At 39.0% G+C, this 6737-nt stretch overlaps 1 protein-coding gene across 1 annotated transcript in view; it reads left to right on the top strand.

Annotated features, from left to right (window-relative positions):
- The first annotated feature begins 2140 nt into the window (after positions 1–2140).
- ABCC9 (ATP-binding cassette, sub-family C (CFTR/MRP), member 9) overlaps positions 2141–6737 on the top strand; it is a 73933-nt gene continuing 69336 nt past the window's right edge. The window contains exon 1 of the mRNA XM_010074763.1: positions 2141–2242. The gene's annotated coding sequence lies outside the window, so the exon portion shown is untranslated. The remainder of the gene's footprint in view (positions 2243–6737) is intronic.

Here is a 6737-nt window from a genome sequence, read left to right on the forward strand (position 1 = left end):
TCGTCTGCTGGAGGCTGGCGTGGGGACATTGGTGGCACGTACTGTACGTGAGGATACCTGAGAATCGGCCTGTGGTTTTTTTTCCATTCACTTACAGGTCCAAACATACCCTGAAACATTATGAATTCTCATTATTGTTTTTTTTTTTTTTCCCTTTTTTTTTTTCCACCCTCTGGTAAATTGAAAAGCCCAGATTAAAAAAAAAAATAATAAAATCAGATCAGAGCAGAATACATTCTGACATTTTAGAGCTTTTTGGTTTTTTCTTAATCCTTTTAACAATGCATTTCAAAACATTTCAACTTGTCATACAGATGAATGAAAGCACTTCATAAAATCATGGGTTGGAAAGGACCTTAGCGATCATCCAGTTCCAACCCCCCCACAGGGGCAGGGACACCTTCCACCAGACCAGGTTGCTCAAAGCCTCATCCAGCCTGGCCTTGAATCTACTTCATTTAGAAACGGCAAAATGAAACATGCTGGTTGCTTCCACGTTCATTTTACCTTCTTTTTTCCCCTCCTGTTTAAATACTTTCATTGAAATGATAGAGCTGAATGACAATGAAAAAAATTATCGTGTTTTAGTAAAGAAAGTTGTGGCCATAAATACTACTGACTTCTGTCTGAAATTATACATATTTTCAGAAACATCATATGACAATGTCATTTTAGATTATGACTAGGTGGGTTGAAGATTTTATTTTTTGTTTTCTTTAGTGAAACATAGATAGAGCAGAACTCAGAAGCTTTCAGTCCACCATCTTTTTTTCTAAAGCATTAAAATTTATTACAGGAAAGGAAATGAAAAAAAAAAAAAGAAAAAAAACCAAATGCAAGTAAAACCTTTCAAGTGCCATGTAGGACTATTGAGGACTGTCTCAGTTGCTCAGTGTAATGCAGTGTTGATGTTTCAAGTCAATGGGAGACAACAAAAGGCAGGACTTTTCTCTAGATTTAGGTTTCTGCTTTCTTGTCTCTACAATCATAAGGTAAGGAACATCAGGGAAAAAAGGAAAAAGCTGGATTTGCCAAGATTTTGATGAGTCCTACCAACGTTTGGCCTTGGCCATCCAACTGCATTCTCAGCTCAGAGCTCACTGTAATCCCTTTTATGGCATGAAAACATCTTTGACTGCAATCCATTGGAAACCATTTGCTTTCTAGTGATCAAGATGCAACCCCTGGGTTCTTCAAGGTCTAAGCAAATTCTGTCCCAAGGGCTTCTAGCTCTGGTACCTAACGACAGAACAGATCTGCTCAAAACCACCCTGCACTACCATCTGTCCTGTGACACACCACCAAGTCCTGGATCTTTGCTATTTGTGGCCTCAAGTTGTAGGGCTCGAGTGAAACTAACATGATGGAAAATCTCGACCTTGGTATTTCTTGGTTCAATGGCACTGAAGGAAAATCAGCAAACAAACCAACCGACTGTATGTAAGGACTTTCAGGAACTCTTTCTCTCTAGGTAAACATATACAATGTCTTTTGCAGCCAAAAAACATTATCCCTTGTAAATAAGGGCTATTGTATTGCAAACAATATTCCTGGTATGAGCATCAAATTAATTTTGAATTTTATTTCAAGTTTTAAAAAAATCTGTTTCAAAAGAAACATATCAAAAAGTGTGATTTGGTCTGTATTTTAAGCAGAAGAGTCTGGAGTGATCTAGGATAAAGTAAAATATGAGAGTAGACTTCTCTTTTCTCTTATGCTCAAGATGATGGAAGGCATGAAAAATTATGTTGTCAAATTCAAGTTATCCAAGATTCATTAAAAAGAATTCAAAAGCCGTATCTCCACAAGCCTGCCAAAAGTTAGACTACCTTGTCTACACCAATTACTTCAGAATAACCACCTGATAGCAGTCTGTGTGCTGTAACACAGCCTCTTGGAATCTTACTACTCCAGTGAGGGAAAAATGAAAATAAAAGGAAGCACAAGAAATCCCAGGGGACTGCAGCTTCAGGAGGCGAAAAATTGGTGCTTTTTGCTTGCCTGTCTCTTCCCAGTTTCCTGCCCCCTTCAGCATGTGAGAAAGACAAGAAGAGTTTGTGCACTTTGGAAACTCGATAGGAGGCAGCAGCTGATCTTCCCATCACCCGCCTAAAAATAATCCACTCCAGGACTTGGAGCGGCTTCACTAAGTGGAGGAAAATCCTGCCATCGGGATGATATTGATCACATAGCAAAACCGAGTGACAATTTGGGTTGGTATTTTGGTTTTGTGTTTACGAAGGTAAGCTACAGAGTTTGATCTAACATTCAGCAACCAAACGGGGCATGCGATGACCCTCCCCCATTATCTCCCACTAACCACCTCCTCCTCCTTCCCTTTCCATCTGTGGCACAGGACTGCTCCTCGTTCTTTCCTGCAATTACAACTCCAATTTCTTTTCCTTTTCCATTCGCAGGCATTCTCAGCCTTTACTCTCCCCTTCTGCTGCTGTTTTCTTTGCTGCTGTTCACAGGGTTACGTTTCTTTTTTTAAACGGTCCTGTCTTGGCATGTGAAGCCGAAGGTTTTACAGCAGGCAGCGTTGCATGCTGATGTTGGAAATCGCATTGTGTTAAGAAGCTTACCAAAAAAGAAAAAAAGCCATGTATTAGATGTGTGTGAGACCACTGCAGATGTTTGTGTGAAATGCCTTTCAGTGCCAGTAGCCTGTTTAGCACCACTGCTGTTGTGATTTTCTCTGTGTTTGGAGCCTGATCCAAAAACCTACCAAAGTCAATGAGATTCTTTGCATTGACTTCAGGAGCATTTGGATCAGGCTGCTGGTGAATGACAGTGATGTGAATGCTGACAAGTATCAGAGGTAATTAATCACCTGAAGGCCCAAGGTAACTGGGACAGTGCTTAGAAAGGAAGCAGGGTCTGTCTAGAATAGGTGGTCAGAGCTTAAATAGGAATAAAAAGGAAAATGATAGTTTGTACAGGATCAGTTTTGATAACATAGATTTTAAATGGGCAGCACTTTTTGCCTTTACCTTAGCAGAACTCTTTGCAAATAATGCATAGACTGCAGATCACATACATTGCAAGCTTTTAGGAAGGTAAGAAGAACAAACTAGTAGGTTAATACCTCGAAAGGAAAAAGATTCAGAGCACTAACCTAAAATCTGTGGCAAAACCCGAGTCAGGCCTTCCATTGTGCTTATCCAAACCTAAAAATCCATAATTTTACCTTAGTTAAAATTTTCTCAGTGAAAGTCAAGAAGGAAAGACAAATTCTTGCTTTTGTAATGACTTAATGATTCAGAAGATAAGAACTGGCTACTTTTGTAAAACTCTGGGTGCTTTCTCCATCCTGCATCTGTATGCATATATATATATATATATGCATATCTATAGATATGTGTGTGTATACAGATATGTGTATGTATGCATATATGAGCATATAATGCATGTTATATGTAAGACAAAAAAAACCTTCTGAACAGAGACCCAGGTATGCTCTGTAAACTGATATATTTGACTTAGGAAGTTCAGCTATTGATTTTTTTTAAAAAATATAGGCAACAGAACTACTGAGATAAATGTTTTTCAAAATATTCTTATTTCCTCAAAACAAGGTCCACCTGAGGAGTATATTTATACTCTTCTCTTTATAGTCATAAGTATCTTGCAGAACATGCTGAACAGAATGATAATTCAGGTAAGATGAAACTCATGAATATGAAGACTTTTATGTGCACTTTAAAAGACCCAAAGGTAATTAAAATGTCTTTAACTAGAATTCTTAGAGTTTTGTGCTCAGTGAGGATGTTCTCATCATTTTTATGGAAATTTAAATTATCTGCTATTTTCCCATTGCCTTCTTCACAGTTGCTTATGGAAATTATATCTCAGGAACTGGCTTGGTGCCCTGAGAATCCCCATTTATGCTTGTTAAAATGAGTTTTGCAACTGTTTAGGTTCAATGCTACATCATATTCATGTTTACAACTTTGCCCTATTTTTTTTTCTTCCCCAAACACTTTTCTTATTCAGAGTGAGTATTTATTCCTGAATCTCTTTTATACTGATTTTTTAGTATTATATTATGATAATGTCAGTACACCTTAAGCCAAAACCAGAAAGTCTCGACTTGCCAGTGATGGGGATTTTAGAATGAAAATTTAAATGCTTAAAGGATGTAAGTTTTTTTAGCTATTTCGTTATAGGATGAGCTGCTGTTCAGATAGTTCACGTCCTCATTAAAGTAAACCAACAGGGAATCAGATTCCCAAATCATGTAAAGGAGAGCTGAAACTTGCCTTCCACTGGCACTATCATGGGACTGTCCTCCTGGTTGTTCTTTCCATTCCTCTCCTCTGTAAAGTTTTGCTTGTGGCTGTAGCTTGTAGCTGACTGCTCAGCAAAGGCCATTTTTGAAGGGAAAAAGAAAAAAAAACACCTCTGAAAATTTCTGACCAGTTCTAGAGTTTATAAAAACTGAAGTTAAAGTGAGCAATTTGTCAATAACTTTGAAGGACAAAGGCCTTCCGGTCTACAAGTGTTAAAATTAAAAATTAGCTGGTATTTGGCTCCTTGATTAAGGTGCTGAATGTAGCTAGCACCCTCAGATAGCACATGGCTTGTTATCGGAAGATCTTTATGACATCACTGCCTTTCCCCTGACTGAACTAGTAGGTTAAACCTAGTATGCTTGTCAACATTATTAGAAAATATAACATTACTGCTGTAATAGGTAGTGAAGCAAATATATTATGATGTATTGTGGTGTAATCACCCCAACATAATTTGGTGGCCTACTATATTCAACAAAAAGGGGTTATCTCTGGGAAAGCCTTTTTTTTTTTTTTTCTGTAGTGACAATGAATAATGTTGTCTTCTTAAATGAGTATACAAGGATCTCCACAGTTATTCTGAAAGGCTGCTATGACCTGATGAGAAACAATGGTCAATAACTTCAGATAACCAACAAATTTCAAAACGACTTGCTACCCTTTCATCTTTTCTCTCCTGAATATTCATGTTTGGGTTGTGCATTTTATTTTTTTAATGTAGCAGTTGGACCGCTCCCATTTTTGCAGACATTGCTGGTTGCTAGACAAAGCCATCTGCCTGCAAATATGCCTTCAGCTCTGAAGATTCCAAACTGAACATGAGCATAGCAAGGAAATCTTGGCAACCCATATGAGAAGAAGAGGCCTTTGCTTTCCAGTGAATGTCCCTTCCACATAGATAAAGATTTGCTAAGACTAGTGGTCATTTTGCTAATGACTAGTGGTCATTTCTCTGCTGCTATGCCCTGCGGCTCATGGGTCCTTGAGCTAGTCCTGAATGAACTAACTTTGGAATTGAAGTATGGGAGCTGCTCAGCACTGATCTCAAGCTTGCTGTGAGCAGGGCTTCTTATCTTGGGAACAGCACTGTAGTGGTACAAGACCATCAATTCTGAGACTGAACTAATATTTGCGTGGCTTTCCATGAGACTCTGCAGCCTACAGTGAAGCCGGCAGCTGCCTAGAGCAGCAGGCTGCTGGGGATAATAAAAGCACCTGGCTGTGCTGCTTAATTCACCTCTGTACAGTTCCAGGAAGCCCAGGTTTGTGCTGCTGCCGGTGTTACCAAGGAAGGGGTCTTGGCAGGTGCAGGAGGGCAACTGCTGCTAGGGAATGTGATAACCTTCTGACTTGCAGCAATCACAGCTTTTATCTCTTGTGTCCCTTAAAAACAGAAGTCTCTTCAACTCTCCTTGTGCGGCTCTGCAGACCAGTTTGTCCTCTTTGATCTCTCCCTGCATAATTACTGTGGCCTTAAAAGTCTTTCTACTCATCTTTGGTAAGGAGATAACCACCTCTGGCTACGCTGTGGGATACCTTGAGTCAGCTCTGTATTCTGACTTGCTTAGGTCTAATTCAAAGATCTTAAGCATGGCTATTTGTTACAGGGTTAGACTGTTTGGTGTGATCAGCATTCTGTCTTTGGCAATGATCAATAACTGCTGCTTGGAAAGCATATAAAAAGTCTTCAGTGTATTTAATTACGTACTCGCATAATGCTCAGCGCTGGGTGAAACAAGCAGCAATTCCTTGCATAGGCAAGATACCTCTAGTCATCTCTCCGCAGATCTAGTTCTGACTGAAACCCAGCGTTGGCTTACTACAAGAGTTAAAGCCAATGGAAGATGAGTTTAATTAATTAATTAAGGGATCCAAATTTGGTCAGTGATCAGTCATAAAAGTGTTCCATCTTCCTTTCTAAATCCAGCTGCAGTTTTTGATGAGTAGCCACAACTGCAATTCTTCATGTGTTTTTCTAGATTTGATCTTCTTCCGTTTAACATTTTCATTTCATTAAATGAAATCTTACCGTTTTACAGAAGAGAAGGGAATAGTGACTTTTCACTCTGCCTTTCACTGGTTATCTGCAGTCAGGATCTTCCAACCTGTCTTCATTGCCAGGCTCAGTTTTTTGAGTGAAAATTTTCAAAACTGGGACTCATTAAAAGTCAGTATAGCTGAGGACTTTTAAAACTCTTTAAAAATTTTAGAATTAATAAAGATCTCTTTGGCCTTAACTCCTAATCCTGAAATACTGTTTGAAAATGCAGCTGAGACTCTCAAGTTAATCTGAATCTTTTGAATATGCTACTTGCACTGTTTGGAGCCCTACGAATGTGTTCATCTGTAGCTACGCTGAACTTTGCAAGCGTGGGACCTGAGTGTGGGCAGAAGAAATTTTGCTGTTACATTGTCAAATTTTCCTCTGAAGAAGACTGATGG

The sequence above is a fragment of the Pterocles gutturalis genome, unplaced genomic scaffold (assembly GCF_000699245.1).
Source record: "Pterocles gutturalis isolate BGI_N339 unplaced genomic scaffold, ASM69924v1 scaffold38487, whole genome shotgun sequence".
Classification (NCBI taxonomy): Eukaryota; Metazoa; Chordata; class Aves; order Pterocliformes; family Pteroclidae; genus Pterocles; species Pterocles gutturalis.